Here is a 19938-nt window from a genome sequence, read left to right on the forward strand (position 1 = left end):
CATATCTGGGCAGGACACACCCTGGTGTGATTCAAAGGCCTCTGGACTAGACCCAGCGTCCAACAGCCCATTTCAGGTGCTGGCAGAGAATCCTCAGCTATTCAGTCACGAACCTTTCCTTCCTTTTCTATCCACGGTCTCTTACTCTCTCTGCGTTGTGTCGACTGTGTGAGAATTTAGTAACCGGGAGTTTAACTCAGGCATGCAATTGCAATCTTCTAGAACAGAGGGTTCCTCCCAGACAGTGAGCATTTCTCTCTCAGCCCCTTGGTCTGGAGAGCACATGGCATTTCCAGGTCTCTACCACTTGTCTGAGGAGCACATAGTATTTCTGAGCCAACAGTGCCACCTAGTGGAATCAGAAATCCTCTACATGAGGCACTTTTTTTTTTTTTTTCAATGCTAACACCGCAGCTTCCTTTTGCACTGCTAGAAATCAGGCTCTAAGCCTCTTACAGGAATGGGAAAATTCTGCTTTCAACAGTTAGGAATTAAATGTCTTCCATAGCCGAATTTTAGTCTCAATATTGTTCCATCAGCAGGAAAACAGCCATTTGGTTCCTACATTCCTTTAACTCACCTTTTCTGTCTCCAACTGAGACAGTACTTAATTAGTAAGGGGATTTAAGTCCAGAAGTTAACTAGAACCATTTTTCTAAGGGTAAATGCTTTAGCACGGGCCATAATAGCAGGATATAGAGTTGAATCTGGCATAATCCTTGGGGCCTTGCCCAGTTACACAGTTTTCCCTGAGATCTTTTTTTTTTTTTTTTTTTTTTAGGGAGGCACACAGGTCACACAAGTCTAGGAGGTCAAAGTGAAATAATAAGCAGAGGACTAGGACTAGTTCGGTGAGTGTGACTAGGCCTCAAAAGTCATTTCTCTGGTGCCACGGCTTGGAGGGTCACAACTACAGCCATGGGCGGCACATTTAACTGGGTGCCGGGACCCAGGAACCAGGGAGGGAAAATAGGGGAAGGCCCCCTACTGTTTTCTTCTCCACCCTGAGTCATACACCAAAAGGAAACTAAAAGGACACTTTTATTCTCACTTCTCTGTCTAGATGGGCAACAGATCGTCTTCAGCATGCACTCCTCTGGAATGTATTTTAAACCACTGGGACTCCTTCAACCCTGAGACTTTGAGGAAAAAGTGACTCATATTCTATTGCACAAGGGAATGGCCTTCTTACTATCTTGAGGACAGACAAACTTGGCCTGCCGGGGGGAGCCTTGATTTTAATATTATCCAACAGTTAGATCTTTTCTCCAAACAGAAGGGCAAATGGACTGAGATCCCCTACGTATAGACTTTCTTTGCCCTGTGAAACAGCCCAGACCTTTACAAATTCTGTACAACCAACCCAGTTCTTTTAGCAGCCACAGGGAATAGTTCCCCAGAGCTAAAGCAGGTTCTAGAGGAGCAATCTGAGACAGCTATTGAATGTCCCAATCCTTCCAGTCCGCCTCCAATCATACTATCAGCTCCTCCAGCTCCACTAACTCCAGTATATCCCACTCTCCCCACTTCACTCTTACCTCTGTAGGAAATGCCTGACAGGAATGGTGCCATGAGGGTTCAAGTTCCCTTCTCATTACAGGACCTTAAGCAAATAAACAGAGACTTGGCCCAATTTTCTGATGACCCCAATAGGTATATAGAAATTTTCCAAAATTTAACTCAGGTGTTTGATCTCACATGGAGGGATGTTATGTTTCTGCTAAGTCAGACCCTCACTGGGGCTGAAAAGCCGGCAGAGTTCCACAGGCAGCAGAAAAATATGCATATGAGCAACATGCCTCCGATAGCAGACCAAGGAGAAAAAGAGGAGACAAGGAAAGTAAGGAATAAGTGGAAACTCCATTCCCACTAGGAAGGGAAGCAGTTCTGGCAGATAACCCTGATTGGAACTCCAATAACTCAGGAAATGAATGGAAAAGGAAGCACTTCTTAAGGTCTATATTAGAGAGCCTATGGAAGACCAGGGCCAAACCTCTTGATTACTGTATCTATGATAGATCAAAACCAGATGAGAATCCCACAGCCTTTATGGAAAGGCTAAGGAGAGGCACTAATAAAACACACCTCTTTATCCTGATTCAGTTGAGAGACAGTTAATCCTGAAGGACAAGTTTATTACACAGTCAGCTCCCAATATTGGAAAGAAACTATAGAAACAAGCTATAGGACCAGATAACACCCTAGAGAACCTCCTGAGAATAACCACTTCAGTCTTTTACAATAGGGATCAGGAGGAGGTCCAAGAAAAGGAGAGGAAATACAAGTGAAGAACAGAGGCTCTAGTAGTAGCATCGCAAGCTTGTAAAGTTCAGGATCCCTGAGGTGCATCCACTAGCTGTTATCAATGTGGCAAGTCAGGGCATTTTAAGAAGGAATGCCCAGGCAGCAAGACGAAGCCACCTCGACCCCGTCCAGCCTGTGGCGGAGACCACTGGAGACAGATCTGCCCCCAGAGGCAGAGGTCAGTGGGTTCAGAACCAGTCTCACAGATGGTCCAGTACGACTGATGGGTCCCAGGGCTTAAACCCCCAGCTCCAGCGACTCAGACTGCCATCACAACACAGGAGCCCTGAGGGATTCTGGAAATTGAAAGAAGGAAGGTAGATCTCCTTCTGGATACTGGGCCAGTCTCTTTCTCCTCGTCTCTAATTCAGGGTCCCCCTCTTCCCAGAGCACTACCATAAGGGGTGTATCAGGAAAAACTCTAACCTGGTATTTTTCTCAACCCCTTTTGCAGATGGGGAGACTTACTATTTAAACATGCCTTTTAAATCATGCCTGAAAGTCCCACTCCTTTATTAGGTAGATACATTCTAGCTTGCATGGGCGCCTGCAGCATCTTTACAGCCCCAGGACAAACTCTGTCTCCCCTGATGGAAGCCAACATTAATTTGGAAGTGTAGGCAACTTAAGGAAGAATAGGTTGAGCTATAACTGCTAGGCCAGTCCAGATCTATCTTAAGGATATCTTCTTTTCCTAACCAGAGATATTATCCCAAAGGCCAGAGGCTAGGAAAGGGCTAGAAGCCATTACTAATAACCTAAAGATGCAAGGCCTACTCAAACCCTGTAACAGCCCCTGCAACACCCTAATATTAGGAACGCAGAAACCCAATGGGGAATGGAGCCTAGTTCAGGACCTTTGCCTCATTAATGGAGCTGTAGTTCCAACCCATCCAGTGGTCCCTAATCCCTATACCCTGTTAACTCAAATATCTGAGGGAACTAAATGGTTTACAGTCCTAGATTTAAAGGATGCCTTCTACTGTACACCGTTACACCCTGACTCTCAATACCTGTTTGCCTTCGAATATCCCTCCGGCCAGACTGCCCAGTTAACATGGATGGTGCTGCCTCAGGGATTTTGAAATAGTCCTTACCTGTTTCGACAGGCACTGTCACAAGACCTCTCTGAGTTCTCTCATCCTTAAGTTAAGGTCTTGCAATACGTTGATGATATTCTGCTCTGTGCCCCAACGGAGGATGCTTTTCAGGAAGGCAATGAAGCTCTTCTCAACTTCTTAGCTAACAGAGAATATAAGGTTTCAAAACCCAAGGCCCAGCTCTGCAAAACCTCAGTGAAGTATACCTAGGCCTAGTGCTGTCTGAGGGGACCAGAGCATTAGGGAAGGAGAGGGTTGAGACTATTTCTTCCTTTTCCTCCCCAAAACCCTCAAGCAACTCAGAGGATTTTGGGGCATTACAGGACTTTGTAGACTACGGATACCTGAGTGTGGTGAAATAGCCTGTCCATTATATAACCTCATAAAAGAAACTTACATAACCTCATAAAAGAAACTCAGGGAGCTAAAACTTATCTTTTAACCTGGGAACCTGAAGCTCAAACCTTGACCAGCTGAAGCAAGCCTTGCTTAAGGCACCAGCTTTCACCCTTCCTACAGGGAAGGGCTTCAATCTGTATGTATGAGAAAAGAAGGGAATGGCCCTGGGAGTATTAACACAGGCCCAGGTCAACAGCCAGTGTGGGTTGCCTAAGTAAGGAACTTGAGTTGGTGGCTAAAGGATGGCCAGCATGCCTCCCAGCCATTGCCTCAGTGGCTCTTTTGGTCCCAGAAGCCTCTAAATTAACCGTGGAAAATGATTTATTTATGCCCCACCTAACGTGGCAGGACTACTGCGCTCTAGGGGGAGCCTTTGGCTAACAGATAGCTGACTTCTTAAATATCAGGCCCTGCTGTTAAAGGGTTCCAACATCCAATTAAAGACTTGTTCTAACCTAAATCCAGCCACCTTCCACCAGGAAGAAACTGGGGAATCTGAGCATGACTGTGAACAAATCATAGTACAGACCTATGCAGCCAGAGAAGATCTCAAGGAAACTCCCCTAGAGAACCCAGACTGGACCCTGTTGACAGATGGGAGCTCTTTTGTAGAACAAGGGATCTGTAAGGCAGGATACACAGTAGTCACTCTACATGACATCACTGAAAGTGCGTCACTCCCTCCAGGCACAAGCGCTCAATTAGCTGAGCTAATCACTCTTACAAGAACAACTGAATATAAGCAAAGGAAAGGTAGTTAATATTTACACAAACTCCAAATATGCCTTCCTGGTTCTCCCTGCTTATGCTGTCATTTCGAACGAAAGGCATTTTCTTACCACCAATGGATCTCCTATAAAGTATCACAGGTTATCATCCTCAGTTCTCCTTCCATGAGAAACAGCAGTGATGCAATGTAGGAGACATCAAACGGGAACAGATGAGATAGCCAAAGGAAATAGATTAGCTGAGCAGGCAGCTAAGTCAGCAGCAAGGAAGGCTCAAGACAACACACTTCAAACCCCTTTAATCTGGGAAGGCTCCGTAAGAGAAATTAAACCTCAGTACTCACCCACAGAAATAGGATGGGCCACTTCTCGATGGTATACATTTCAGCCCTCAGGATGGCTACAGTCGCAAGACGGCTAACTCCACGTGCCAGCCTCCAGCCAATGGAAAGTCCTTAAAGTGCTTCACCAAGCTTTTCACTTGGGAAATGATAAAACTCATCAATATGCCCAGAGATTGTTTTTAGGCGAGAACTTACTAAACACAATCAAGCAAGTTGTTAATGCTTATGAAGTCTGTCTTAAAAATAATCCCCTGAACAGGCGACTCCTTCCTGCTCAAACCCAAAGAACAGAAAGATACCCAAGGGAGGAGTCGCAGACGAACTTCACCCACATGCCAAAGACAAAGAGCATTCAATACCTGCTGTATGGGTAGATACCTTCACTAAGCGGGTAGAAGCATTTCCATGTACAGAAAAAGCCTCTGAGGTAATAAAAGTGTTAGTTAATGAAATAACTCCCTGCTTTCATCTAAGTACCTACAAAGTGATAATGGGCCCTCATTTAAGGCAGCTGTCACACAAAGGGTCTCAAAAGCACTAGGCATAGAATATCATCTCCGTTGGGCTTGGAGACCCTAATCCTCAGGAAAGGTAGAGAAAACTAATGATATTATCAAGAGACACCTCAGAAAATTGTCCCAAGAAACTCACCTTCCTTGGGTCACTCTTCCTCCCATGGCCTTACTCCGAGTAAGATAAACCCCTTCAAAATTAGGTCTTCGCCTTTTTGAGATGCTGTATGGACACCCTTTCCTTACCAATGATTTTCTATTAGATCGGGAAACCTCCGAGCTAGTTAAGCATGTAACCTCTCTGGCTGACTTCCAACAGGAATTAGCACAATTAGCGAAAGCCCAACCCCAGGAAACAGGGACACTTCTATTTAACCCGGGAGATTTGGTACTGGTAAAGGTTCTCCCTTCTCTCTCTCTCCCTCCTTAAGCCCAACCTAGGAAGGGCTGTAATTACACTGTTCTTCCAGTTCCCCCAACAATAAAAGGTACAGGAATCAGCCGACTCATAGATACATCACACTCAAATCAAAGCCTGGAGAGCTGAGGGAGCAACCCCCGACAGCCCAGAGGAACGTCCTGAATAGCAATGTGAAAAAACAGAAGATCTTAAGCTGAAAATCACAAAAGATAAGTAACTGAATGAGAACTAATCATCTTATGCAGTCTCACCCCTACCTCAACAAATACATTTTGTCATTTCTACCTCTCCTTTTGAGCCAAATATCAGAACTTCTTTCTGGTGGGAATTGTTTACTACTACTCCTTGCAGGAATTGCTATACTCACTCTGCTATTTGCAGTAGAACTATATACTGCAGCACCCCCAGGGTGGAATGTCAGAGGGAGAATCTCAATTACTACAGCATTGGGCTTAATTATTAACCTCACAGCAGGAATAACGGTTACTAACAGGAAGTAAACATGAGAGTTTTACTATCACTAAATCTGTTACGACTTTTTACTGGACTTCGTAATACATCGCACCATTTAGCTCCTACAATATCTGCCATGGCCCATTTGTACAAGACTAATTGTCAGGTCTGTCCTAAGTGGTTCGCTTAGTTCAGTGACACTAAGGAAACTTACAGTTACCCGGAACTCAGCATCTTAGGATTCCCTTTGTTGGCTTTACCTTTAACGCTTAAAGACTTACCAGGCATAAATGGGACATGGCATGGGAACACTTTCAACTGGGTGACTAACTCTTCCCAGGAAAACACTTTGCCCCAGCATCAAAGAACTTTCTCCCAAAGATAAGCTTCACACCCTCAGGCCTGGAAAAGTTGACTGAGTAATAGCAAATGCCTCCCTCTGCTTTAAAAGCAGTGGGGAAGGATCATACTTGGGAGATCTCAGATATTTTAACATCACACTTGTAATTGCTGATAGTTCAAAGATTTGAGGAGAGTGCAACAAGGGTGATCTACAAGGATAGAAGCCCTAGTGGGGGGCTTTCAGAATCTAGCCTCTCCTTCTGGTTGGAAGTACCGATGGGAGTGGCATGCTCTAAGTAACCACCTTGACTATAATGTAAAAAATAACACATGGGTCTTTCCAAACTTCCACCCTACCCATGGAATTCCAGACCCTTGTATGATGTTTGCTAATAGTGGCAGCTTACAGATCTTTGGGCGAACTGAAGACATCTGGACTGACACCCTTGCCACAAAAATCATCTGAGATATTCACCAGGGCCCTATTTCGTCTCTAATTTTTCAAAACTCCATTTGTCAGGTGGACCCTTTTCACTTGGCATGTCAAATTCCAAATGACATCGTAAATGACTAAATATGGTTATCTTTATCCCAAGGATGCCTCTATTATACGTAAAGAAAGGAAACTTCTAAGATATGAGGAAAATCTGCCAGTGTCTCTCACAAGCCACAACTTAGAACCATCCCTTCAAGGAACAGGGCTATATTTTCTTTGTGGCTCCTGGATACACTTAGCCCTCCCAAGGCATTGGAAGAGAACTTGTACTACAGCTCCAGTAGTTCCCAACTTATTATTTTTAAATTCTACCAAGATGGCAGCATCATCTGGGGACATGCCTAACTTTTTCTAGAAACTGTACCATTTTGAATACGTCGGACAAAGAGATCTATCATTTCTATGCCCTCATATGGAGATTTAACTGGGGAGGGCATGCACATGACAATCTCATCTTAGAAAAACCATGGATGGGAAATTCTACAGCCAGAGGTATATTCTGGTTTATGGGCATTCCCTCTCCTTGAAAGATCAATACTTAGCCGGGCGCGGTGGCTCAAGCCTGTAATCCCAGCACTTTGGGAGGCCGAGGCGGGTGGATCACGAGGTCAGGAGATCGAGACCATCCTGGCTAACATGGTGAAACCCCGTCTCTACTACAAATACAAAAAACTAGCCGGGTGTGGTGGCGGGCGCCTGTAGTCCCAGCTACTCGGAGGCTGAGGCAGGAGAATGGCGTGAACCCGGGAGGCGGAGCTTGCAGTGAGCCGAGATCGCGCCACTGCACTCCAGCCTGGGTGACACAGCGCGAGACTCCGTCTCAAAAAAAAAAAAAAAAGAAAGATCAATACTTAATATCTCTCTTATAATGCAGAGAAGATGGAAAGCAACTGTAGGGGCCATAGAGGCACAACCACAATCTATAGACTCTTCAGCCTCAGTAGGAGCACAGAATAGACGGGCCTTAGATGTCCTTACAGCTGAAGTGGGAGGTACCTTTGCACTTTTAAATGAAACACCTAACCAGCAGTTAGGGTGACATCTCAGGGGAGAATGTTACAGGAATTACTAAAAAATTAGTTGGCCACTGCCCTCACTGCCGCTGCTGCTGCCGACCTCGCCGTGGCTGCTTCGTCTCCGAGGTCAGACTGCTCCCAACGCTATGAACGGAGACAGCATGTTTGCAAAGAGACCCAAGGATGATGCTCAGATATCAGAGAAGAGACACAAACAAGGCCTTCAATGATACTGCCAGATACTTATCTAAGAAAGAGTGGGAAAAGCTGAAAAACTCACAGAAAATCACCTATGTGTATATGAAGAGAAACTATGAGACCATGACTAAACTAGGTCTCTAGGCCACCCTCCCACCTTTCATGTACAATAAATGGGCCGCAGAATTCCAGGGAATGACTTTGATACAGACTAAAACTGTGGGAATCAGGATGAACATCCTCAGATGGCTTTCGGTATGCTACATGGAAACTTTCCAAAGATGATGCCCAAGAAGCCAGCAGAGGAAGGAAATGATTTGAAGGGAGTGCCAGAAGCATCTGGCTCACGAAGCAATGGGAAACAGCTGTGTCCCCCGGGAAAAGAAAGTACCTCTGAGAAGACTAATAAGACATCTGGACCCAAGAAAAGTGGGAATATGTCTGGATCCACAGACTGCAAGAGAGAAAGTATCTAATGATTTATAAAGAGATCAGCGACCCTGAGGAAGATGATGAATAACTCCCCTCAGGGATAGGATGCATGCCCATGACCTTTCACCAGCATGGGCATGGCCGCAAACCCCTCGCCATCAGGCGTATAGCAAGTGAAAGCTGGAGTTCATGACAGTAAAAAGTTGAGCGTCATTTTTCTTATAGTGTGCCAAGAGTTTGGTATTAGCATTTTCGTTGTATTTTCTTACAGTGTGCCATCCTGTTAGATATTTGCATTTTCATTGATGAACAAGACATAGTTAATGCATATTTCTGCTTGTGTATCCATGCACCTACCTCAGAAAACACATACTGTCAGGTATTCTCTGCATAGAACAGCACTACCCTCCCCTCTCCCCAGATGTGATTACTGAGGTCAGTTCTAGGTGTTTCAGATTTTTTTCTCTGCATTTACACACACACACGCGCGCGCATGCAGAACACCACTATAAGCATCTCCATCTGCTTTTCCTCACCACTAATGGGTCCTGGGCAAGCTCCCCTCACTCTGTTTCCTATTCAACGTGCACTGCCTGCTGCAAACTCCCATCATCTGATTCCCCTGTCTCGGTCACTGACAGTTAATAAACATTTACAAATTAAAAAAAAAAAAAGAATTATTTTAAGCAGATAGGACAAGGGGTCCTTGGCAAGGTTTTTTTCTTTTAAAGCAGCTCCAGAAACATTCATTGCCTAGCAGAAAAACAGCTCGAAGGGCTGAGCCGGCAAGCTTTGATATGCAAACGCCAGCCATTTGAAACTGGATCCGTTCAATATGGCAATTCCTGCCTCGACTTCTTGTCACAAGTGCCTAGCATCATGGCCACTGCCACATATCCCCATGTGTATAGGATATCATAGCCCCCTGCATTTGCATACTAAAAGGCTAGGGTGGGAGGGCCCATTTTTTTTGGCGGGTTATGTGAGTGACATACCTGGTCAAACCAATCCCCTGGGCCCCAAATCAGACACTGCCTCCTCCAGCCTCCTAATATAACTAGCTGTTTTCCACACTCGAAGTTACCCCTCTCAGCTTGGAGACCCCCTCCATCTCTGTACAGGGCAGCCTCCTCCTTTCCCCCTTATTAAACTCTCTCTGCTCCTTAAAAGCACTCCACATGCGTCCGTGTCTCTTTATTTAAGCCGGTGCAAGACAAAGGACCCTGGTGTTCCTCCGGTCATCGGAGCCATACCACCTACATTCATAATTGTGTGACAAGAGCCTTTCTAGGTCCATGGGTTCATCACACATCTCTAAAATCAATTCAGTTCAGCTCAGCTGGCTAAGGGTCCAGCAATCATACTCTCTCTACCAGGCTGAGAAGCAAAATGATGGCAAAAATGAATGAATGAATGATACATACTGAAGGTAAAACTGAGGTCCATAAAGATATAAAACTATGCCTCCAACAATTTTAATTTCTGCAAACTTACTAGAGCTGAGGCAGGAGAACAAGGTCTGGAGGTAGGGAACCTAAGACCAATTCACGCTGACTTCCTAAAACTAAAAATCCCCTTTTCACACCCAAGTAACAAAAGCATCAGAGGCTACTGCTCCCTTTGCAAATGCCCTCCACCTGCCCTGCCCTTTCTGTGTGGCAGATGAAAAACTGAAAGTACCTCTGATTGGTCCTCTCCTGCAACCACTCAGGCTGGTCATGGGCCAAGTCTTCATTTGCATAGAAGTGTAATTTTGCAACTTCACTTCAGCCTCTGAAGGGTCACTTTCCACAACCAATCACACGTCTGCATAGGCTGTTAACTTTGTAACTTCACTTCAGCCTCTGATTGGTCGCTTTCTGCAACCAATCAGACTGATCATGGGACACTACTTCATTTACATAGGGTGTACACCACGTAACAAAATGGGAAACTAGACTAGAGGATATTTAAACCCCAGAAAACTCTGTAACCAGGTCCTTGAGTTGCTTGCTTGAGCCCACTCCTGCTTTCATTTTCTGTTGAGTGTGCTTTCATTTTCAATAAATCTGTGCTTTTGTTGCTTCATTTTTTCCTTGCTTTGTGTATTTTGTCCAATTCTTTGTTCAAAGCACCAAGAACATGGACACCCTCCACCGGTAACAGAGCTATAATGACATTATAAATCATGTTTAAGAATTTATGATTCAAATATTTAATTTTCAGCAATAACATAAATTAAGAGAATTTAGAGATAAGGAACAAAGTTCTTTGATTTACAAAAGAATATAAAACAAATTGTTTTGAATACTGCCTTGAAATTATGATTTCACAAGCAAAAAAGTTCTCTGTATAACCTCTGACCTACTACCATCTATAAATAAAGAACTAAAGTACAAAGAAGTTAAATTACTTGACCAAGAACAGAGCTCAAAATAAAATCCTGGCATCCTGTTTCTCAATCTAGTGTTACCTATATTATCCTATACTACATCTCTCAGGGCTTTTTTCCCTTTGGATTCTGCCTTCCAAGTGCAGATATCTAGCACCATGGGTTAAAGAACAGGGCTTGGGGTTAAACAAACAGACTAAGAGAATCTCGTCTCCACCACTTGAAAAGCTATATAACCCTGGATACATAACATCCTGTAAGTCTTTTTTTTCCATCAGTAAAAAGGAGATAATTGTATTTTACCTAAAAGGATTCCACAATAAAAGAATTTTAAAATAAGTTATATATAATGTGTAACATATTGCAAAATTTTATGAGCGATATTTTTGTTAATTTTAAGGCTAATTGACCAAATAATCCACTGTGATATCTGGAAGTCATGTTATTTGAATATCCATTATCAGAGTCCTGAAAGTTTCAAAGTTGCAAAAACATAGTATTATTCACCAATGAACTGACTGTTAATAAAAAGCAGAACAGGCTAGAGAATGGTTGAAATATTACCTACCTTATATATAAAATGGGTTTATAATTATAACCACATATAATTTTTTAATTAAATAAAAAATTTATGCAAACTTCTTATCATGATCGTGATGCCCTGTAAATAGTAAATGCTCAATAAATGTTAGTATCATTATTACCAAAAGGTTAAAAGGGAGTTCTCTATTTGCTTAAAAATAGTACCAAGGGTATATACGGATGAGCAGAAGTAATGGCTGAAATAAGATTGTCGTGTATTATAACTATAAATTTGGTGTGTACACATATGGGTTCAACACTTTGCCTCCTTTCTACTTTGGTGTATGTTTGAAATTTTATGGAAAAAAAAAGAAAAAGATGGTGAGAACAAGAAGATATTTTACATTAAGATGAGTTGTTTTAAGGAAACCATTTAGCAAAGTAAACTAATGAACAAATGAAACCTAATCATTGTAATAAAATACATGCTCAAGGAAAAGAGAGAGAGCCCCTAGGAAATTTTCATATTGTCCCTCAAAATTAGTGATTGCCTACAGCTGGGAAAATAGAGGGTTTGAAGGATGATGGCTAAAGGGAATGTAATTTCTTTTTGGTGTAATAAAAATGTACTAAAATTGACAGTGGTGATAGATGTATGACTCTGAATATACTAAAAGTCATTGAATTGTACACTTCAAATGGGTGTATGGTGTAAGTCCATTACTGCACTGCTATCAATACCTGAAAAGGAACTTAAAAAAAAAGAAAAAAAGAAATACCCAAGCCTGGGTTATTTATAAAAGAAAGAGGTTTGATTGAAAGGCAAAGCAGGAGTAGGTGTCTTACATGGTAGGATGAGGAGAGAAAGGCGAGAGGCACTACACACTTTTAAAACAACCTGATCTTGTGAGAAGTCTATCCCGAGAACAGCACTAGGAGGTTGATGCTAAACCATTCATGAGAAACTGCCCCCATGATGCAATCGCCTCCCACCAGGCCCCACCAACACTGGGGATTACAATTTGACATGAGATTTGGCAGGGGTGGGGGGGTGGCGTGCAACTCAATAAAGTTGTTAAATAAATATATATATATATACATATATATATATGGTCTTGATTTCCTAAACATCTCCAGAATCATCTAGCTTTCTTTTTCCCCTGTCTCTTTTTATGAACAAGTTACCACAGCAAGAGGTCTCCTAGCTTCCAGTTTTGTTTTCTGGGATGTGATCCATCCTCAACACATCATCCACAATATTCTTTTACTTCCCAGCCTTTGACCAAGCTATTCTCTCAGCCTAGACTACTCTCCTCCCAAACCCCTTTGCCTTGCTGGTTCCTACTCACCTTTTTGAGCCTCAACCTAAACAACACTTCTGCCAGGAGTCTTCTCCCTAATTCCCTGGACTTCTGTATGTCCCTCTGTTGTCTATCCCTACCACCCTGTGTACTTTGCCTATCATAATGCTCATAACTATTTACTGTCTTCTCCTCTAGACTTCATATACACAATGATTAGGGGAAATATCTATTTAATTCCTACCCCCACCACAGTACTTACCGTGCAACAGACATTCAATTAATATTGGCTAAACAAATAAATAAACAAGTCCTTATCTTTACATGGCCATTGTTTTTTCACAAAAAAGTGAAGACAGTGTACCAAATGATAACTTGTTTCTTCCTTTCTGATATATATCCAGAGGATGCCCTCAAAATTTAAAGTATTCAAGAGCCCTACTATTTAGTAAAAACAACCAACTAATGAAGATATGATTAAATTGAAGTTCATTTTTATCAGCCCCTATTTAAAATAAAATAGGTTAATTAGGTAAGAAAATTATCTCTAATACAAATTAGCAGTTGGGAATTATCAAAAGAAAAAACTTAACACTATCTGTACCTTTTTTAAATAAAATATGTAAGTAGGCTTAAAATCAGCCCAAAACAGACATTAAAAACTGTATTTAAGAACTCAAATTTTTGAAAAAGACAAATGAATTGCCTGATAGCCTGCCTATCAGGAGCCATGTGATACAGTAGAGAAAGACTGTCCTGAGGAAGGTTACAGAGCTAAGACTAAGCAAAAAGTTTCTTTTATTTGCCTCAAGGTCCTATACTCCCAGTTTCCTCTACAATCCCTCTGTCACTCAACTCTGGTGCCATAGCAAAATTATGCTATGTACAACAAGTGCTGCATACCTCAAAAACAACTTCCTCAAACTAATATCTGTGGCAACAGTAGCTATTTACATGGCCTCCAGGTCTCAGCAAAGAAATCCTAGGAAAACATTGGGGATCAGCTATGTAGCTTATGTTACAATTTGGTAGCCTGGTAGACACATCTATCCTCATTGTCATAGATCTATTTCTTTTCAACCTGGAATTTGAAACTCCATGAACAAATTACAACAGCTAAAAAGTGGTGCTGCTAATGTTAGTGTCTCAACTTATTTAGCATTATTTGAAATCTCAAAATATCCTGGCTAAAAGAAAATTCCTCAACAGTAAGTCTAGAATAATTTTCTATACTAGAATCCCTTTGCTGCTGAGATTCTGATGGAATCCTCTCCTCCACCATTTTTATCTCCCTGCAATTCTGCCATTCTTGGAACACAGTAAGTATTCAATAAATATATATTAAGTGAATAAATGAATAAACCTTCTAAAAGCTCCAGTTTAAAAAGGAAGAAGAGGCAACCACTACCTCAAATATCTCCTGAAAGGAACTAACAGTGTCGTACATATAACGCATGAAGTATAATAAGTGTGTAAATTATAAGGTGTATTGGTCAGCTCCCAGGTAGCATGTAAATCATGTCATTATTTAATATGTACACTGAGGTTTTTATAATAATCAGTCTTTTAAAAAAGAATTTAAGTGCATTCACATATTTCACCTAAAAATTATCACAACAAACCAAATTAATGCAGCACTTCACGCCACAGTCTCATCAATCAAGACGAAATGCTTACTCCAAGCCAAATAGTAACAGTAATAAAGTTGAAAACAGCTAACTAAAATATGCTATAGATACAATCTAAAAGTAAAATTATATTTGATAATACACAAATTTCATGTACATTATTTGGAAATTAATATAATAATGTGACATGGTAATTCTCAGCTGGGTGTTGTAATACAAAGGAGATAAACGTATTTTAGGTTATTCTAAAATGTTTGGAATTTAGCTAGCATAGATTTGTTTAATTTTATAAATGAGAAAAAAAATGAACACCTTCTAGACCTGTGGTTAATGGATGACCCCCAAAAATTATGTAATCAAAGACCAAAGGATAAAAAACATATCCACTTGACACTGATATGACACAATCTGATATATATATATATATAGCATGTTTTCAAGTTGCTATTATGTTATAAATATCAACCTATTCCTTATGTTCTGATGCAGGTTATTCTCAATATTCAGTAATCTTCCACAATGGTTATTTTCCTGAGTGCTTTACAATAAACAGATAAGCTATGAGGCAAACCCAACAACGAAAAACAATGCTTATAAACTACGAGACTAAGGACTTGGTAAGCACAATTACCAAACAACAGATAAGGTAAAGAACAAAAAGCTCCCATAAAGTAAAAATCATGAAAACTTCAGAAAGACATGAATTAAGGAAGGAAAGAATACACTAATTGGAACCAAGTGTTACATCAACAAACACAGCAGGCTTTCCTTCTAAATAGTCTTTATTATGCCTGCTAAAACTATTTCTTACATTCAGGTAATATCTTAATACAACTGATTTTTTTAAAAAAACAAGAGTACCTTTCCAGACAATCAATAATAAATGTAACCAGTATCATTCATTACCAGCACCAATCACTCAAACCCCAATTCTAATTCATTTTCCACAGAAGTCTCAATTTCCTGTTATTTATTGTAAGTCTTCCAGAATCTTACTATTCCATCTTATTTTTATCCACCATTCTTTATGCTTCTTTCCTAGAATGATTTGCCCTTTGATATGATTTGGCTGTGTCCCCACCCAAATCTCATTTTGAATTGTAGTTCCCATAATCCCCTCATGTCGTGGGAGGGACCTGCTGGGAGGTAATTTAATCACGGGAGCAGCTGCTCTCATGCTGTTCTCATGACAGTGAGTGAGTTCTCATGAAATCTGACGGTTTTATAAGGGAATTTTTTCCCTCTTTGCTCAACACTTCTCTCTCCTGACACCCTGCAAAGAGGTACCTTCCCCCATGATTCTAAGCTTCCTAAGGCCTCCCCTCCCCAGCCACGTGGAACTCTGAGTCAATTTAACCTCTTTTCTTTATAAACTACCCAGTCTCAGGCATTTCTTCATAGCAGCATGAGAACAGAGTAATACATCCTTGATTTTGAAACTCTGACACTGCTTTATCTATGTAGAATAGCTTCTAAATAACAGTATCTACTAATCATGCCTTAAACTCAGGATTCTTTTCCATTAGAATATTCTGTATTCTGAACTATGTAACATACCAGTGCAATCACTCACTGTTTCATGCATTAATAAAAAATTGCTGGAGAAAAAGAGTCGAAGTTCAGCTTGAAGGTAATGGCAAGAACTAATGAAAGTAACAAAAATTTTAACATCTTCACACCAATCCAATTCAAGGAAAAAGTGAAAATCATACTCTCCCATCTCTAAAAGATTATAGAAATTTATATTTAACACATGATGAATTATTCAGTGAGAAAAACAGGGATATTTGCTACCGCTAACTAAATTGGTTTTAAATTAATTCAAAGAATAAAAAGGCAGTTTTCTAAATAGCAATAGAAAAGGTGAGTAATTATAAAACAATACACAACAGGATCAAAGGGTTTCTGGAGACTTATGAAAAAGATAACGATTAGAGTCATCTTTCCAGTGAGGTGTTTTTCAGTTCTTCAGCTAGCCATTATCATGAGAAAGGCAGCATCCCAGTCTGGACACCGTGTGAGGCCTAGTCTGAGAATAGGGAGTTATTTTTTAAGCTCTCCTTAGCCAAACTGAGGAAGGCTAGTTCCCTACTGGACCCAGGTTAATATCATAATACTGTATCGAGGTTGAAGTAACTGACTATAAAAAGATTATTACAGAGTTTCAAAGCCAAAGTTTCAAAAAATAAAAGAGTTTGCCTCAACTGCAAGTAAATTTTTGATAAGTCATGACACAGGAACACTGTTTTAAAAATAATATGATTTGCTTACAGCAGCTTTACAATAACACTAAAGAAAATCTCGGGCCGGGCGCGGTGGCTCACGCCTGTAATCCCAGCTCTTTGGGAGGCCGAGACGGGCGGATCACGAGGTCAGGAGATCGAGACCATCCTGGCTAAACACGGTGAAACCCCGTCTCTACTAAAAAATACAAAAAACTAGCCGGGCGAGGTGGCGGGCGCCTGTAGTCCCAGCTACTCGGGAGGCTGAGGCAGGAGAATGGCGTGAACCCGGGAGGCGGAGCTTGCAGTGAGCTGAGATCCGGCCACTGCACTCCAGCCTGGGTGACAGAGCAAGACTCCGTCTCAAAAAAAAAAAAAAAATCTCAGAGCATCTGTTCTTCAACTTCTCAATCCTCATTCCCCCCATCATTCTTCCCTCAAAGTTAATTTTAATGTTTATTAATAAGACCAAACAGCTAGAACTCATTTTTAAAAAGACCTCCACACAGTTCTGATTTATTCTCAACTCAACTTTGTTCAATTACTTTCTAGCACTTTTTTAATGCTTTTCTATTTAACCACATAGTGTGTATAGAGTGTGTTGAATTATGTTCTCCATAAAAGTACATTAAAATTTTAACCCCTAGAACCTGTGAATGTGACCTTATTTGGAAATAGGGTCTTTGCAGATGTAATCCAAGGTAAAATGAGGTCATGCTGGTACAGGGTGAGTCCTAAGTCGACTTACTGGTATCCTTATAAGGAAAGAGAAAGATATAAAGACAGAAAGCTCAGGGAAGAAGGACATGTGAAGGAGACAAAGACTGGAGTTATGGTGCCACAAGCCAATGAATAATATACCGAGGACTGCCAGTAAGCACCTGAAGCTAGAAAAGGCAAGGAAGAATTCTTCTCTAGAGCCTTCAGAGGGAACATGGTCCTGCCAACACCTTCATTTTGAACCTTAGAGTCTCCAAAACTGTGAGAAAAAAATGTTTTTGTTGTTTAAGTCCTCTAGTTTGTGGTAATTTGTTGCAGTAGCCCTAGGAAACTAATACAGGGGAATAGAGGTTAACAGTTCTGAATCTGCTTTATACACATATACTGGGGACCGAGTAAACAAGTAAATGGATGGTAGATGGTGGGAGGCTTCTAACTGTTGGAGAGGGAAGTTACAGAGAAGCAAGGGAGAAGGGCTAACATAAATCCTGCTGTCTGAATTAAGAGTCAAAGACATTAGAAGGAATTCCTGTTTAGCTCAATACTAATACTGATGAATAAACAGAGAAACAGTTCTAGATATATGTGTATTATAGGCTAGTATACATACCTGCATAACCTAGCCCTGTCCTCTGAAAGGGCCTAAAAGCAATGGCATCCCAATAATAACAAGTATGTCCGGCATCCAGATCTTGGTTTCTGAATACCTTTCTCCAATAAAAAGAACCAGAGCTCACTGATGAAATGATTGATTCAAGGGCTAAGGTAGGAAACTAAGATGAACATGGAGCATTTTGTGGCACCTGAAAGTAAGGAAGTGCTCAAAAAACAAAAGGATGGCTGGGTGGTGTCCATGTCAAAGTGTCACCGGAACAAACCTGAAAGAGTTCTCAATGGCAAAATTTGAACAAAATATTATTACTGAGTCATAATCAAAAATAAAAAACAAATCGACATAGTCTATACTGGCATAAATCAATGATCGAATAAATAATATGTTTAAGAAAACATTCAGTAAGCTTGTCCTGTATTCCCAGACAAACAGTATAACAGCGACATATTCCACAAGAGTACAGCAAAATAAGTAAAGTTATTCCAAGAAAACCAAATTAGAAAGTTTTCCATGAACAGGACAACTGTTGAAACCAAGCTGATATGGGGTTGCTAGCTGATTGCAATGTGCCCAGAATTAGAATACTGATTCAGATTTTTACATTACCCATCCCACTTGTTCTGAGCAGTAAGAGATCACGTGGTTGGTTCACAGGAATAAGCAGGGTTAGCCTACATTGCAGAAACAAACTTAAAAACAATTGAGACTAGAATTTAATAACAAGTGTACCATAGTTTTTGAAACATAGTATTTCCCTCTCCAGTTTCTCATTTTTACTAAATACAAATTATAGTAAGACCGATTTGCTTTATAATACTTGGCCTGATTATTTGTATAAAGTGCAGCAAGAATAATTATTTTTTATATAAGCTCTTTTTAAATTGGCTTTGATGGAACTCTGTTCCATAGATGGAATTTCAGATAAGACTTTTTTTTTTCTTTTTTTTTTTTGAGATATAGTCTAGCACTGTCACCCAGGCTGGAGTGCAACGGCACAATCTTAGCTCACTGCAACCTCCACCTCCCGTGTTCAAACGATTCTCCTGCCTCAGCCTTCTGATTAGCTGGGATTACAGGAGCCCACCACCAACGCCCAACTAATTTTTTGTATTTTTAGTAGAGATGGGGCTTCATCTATACTAAAAATGTTGGCCAGGCTGGTCTCGAACTCCTGACCTCATGATCTGCCCACCTTGGCCTCCCAAAGTGCTGGGATTACAGGTGTGAGCCACTGTACCCAGCCCCAGATAAGACTTTTTTAAAGCCAAGCCCAGCCTTGGGTTTGTACCCTCAAATAGCAATAAGTTGGGTAAATTCTTCTCCTCTTGGGGTCCCAAGCTAACTTGGAGCTCCTGGACCTGACAGAAAGTGACATTCTTTACTTACCACAGGTCTGAAACCCTGTTTACAGGGACTGTGTAGGCAAGGAATGAGGCCAGTTCCCCAAGGGGCTTTAATTGGCTCTATAAGTCAAGTTTAATTTCTTAAAGGAAAACACACCATTCCAGTCAAAGCTTTGGTAAAATAACCAATTTATCCAATTGTGTCCTGTTACAAAAGAAAACAGATTCTTATTGCACCTATGCAAATAACCATATTGCTCTAAGTTAAGAATACTCACAACTAGTTTCCAAATTCTGGAGAAATCAGGTAGAGAGAAATAAATATGCTCCAAATTTTGTTCACAGGAGTACACACAACTGTTAAAACCTTTAAATAGCTTAAAAGAAGTTTTCTTGACTCTGAAAAACAAAACAAAGGATCAGCAATGTTTTAAGAAAAGTTAAAAAGACTAGACTTCTTCAGTTTAGTCCAT

General features: G+C 40.9%; 1 protein-coding gene and 1 pseudogene across 17 annotated transcripts in view; one reads left to right on the plus strand and one right to left on the minus strand.

Annotated features, from left to right (window-relative positions):
• The window catches only part of CEP85L (centrosomal protein 85L), a 234927-nt gene that overhangs the window by 112027 nt on the left and 102962 nt on the right, over window positions 1-19938 (minus strand). The window lies entirely within an intron of this gene.
• LOC107129408 (protein SSX7 pseudogene) lies at window positions 8154-8834 on the plus strand (annotated as a pseudogene).

Source organism: Macaca fascicularis, chromosome 4 (assembly GCF_037993035.2).
Source record: "Macaca fascicularis isolate 582-1 chromosome 4, T2T-MFA8v1.1".
Taxonomy (NCBI): domain Eukaryota; kingdom Metazoa; phylum Chordata; class Mammalia; order Primates; family Cercopithecidae; genus Macaca; species Macaca fascicularis.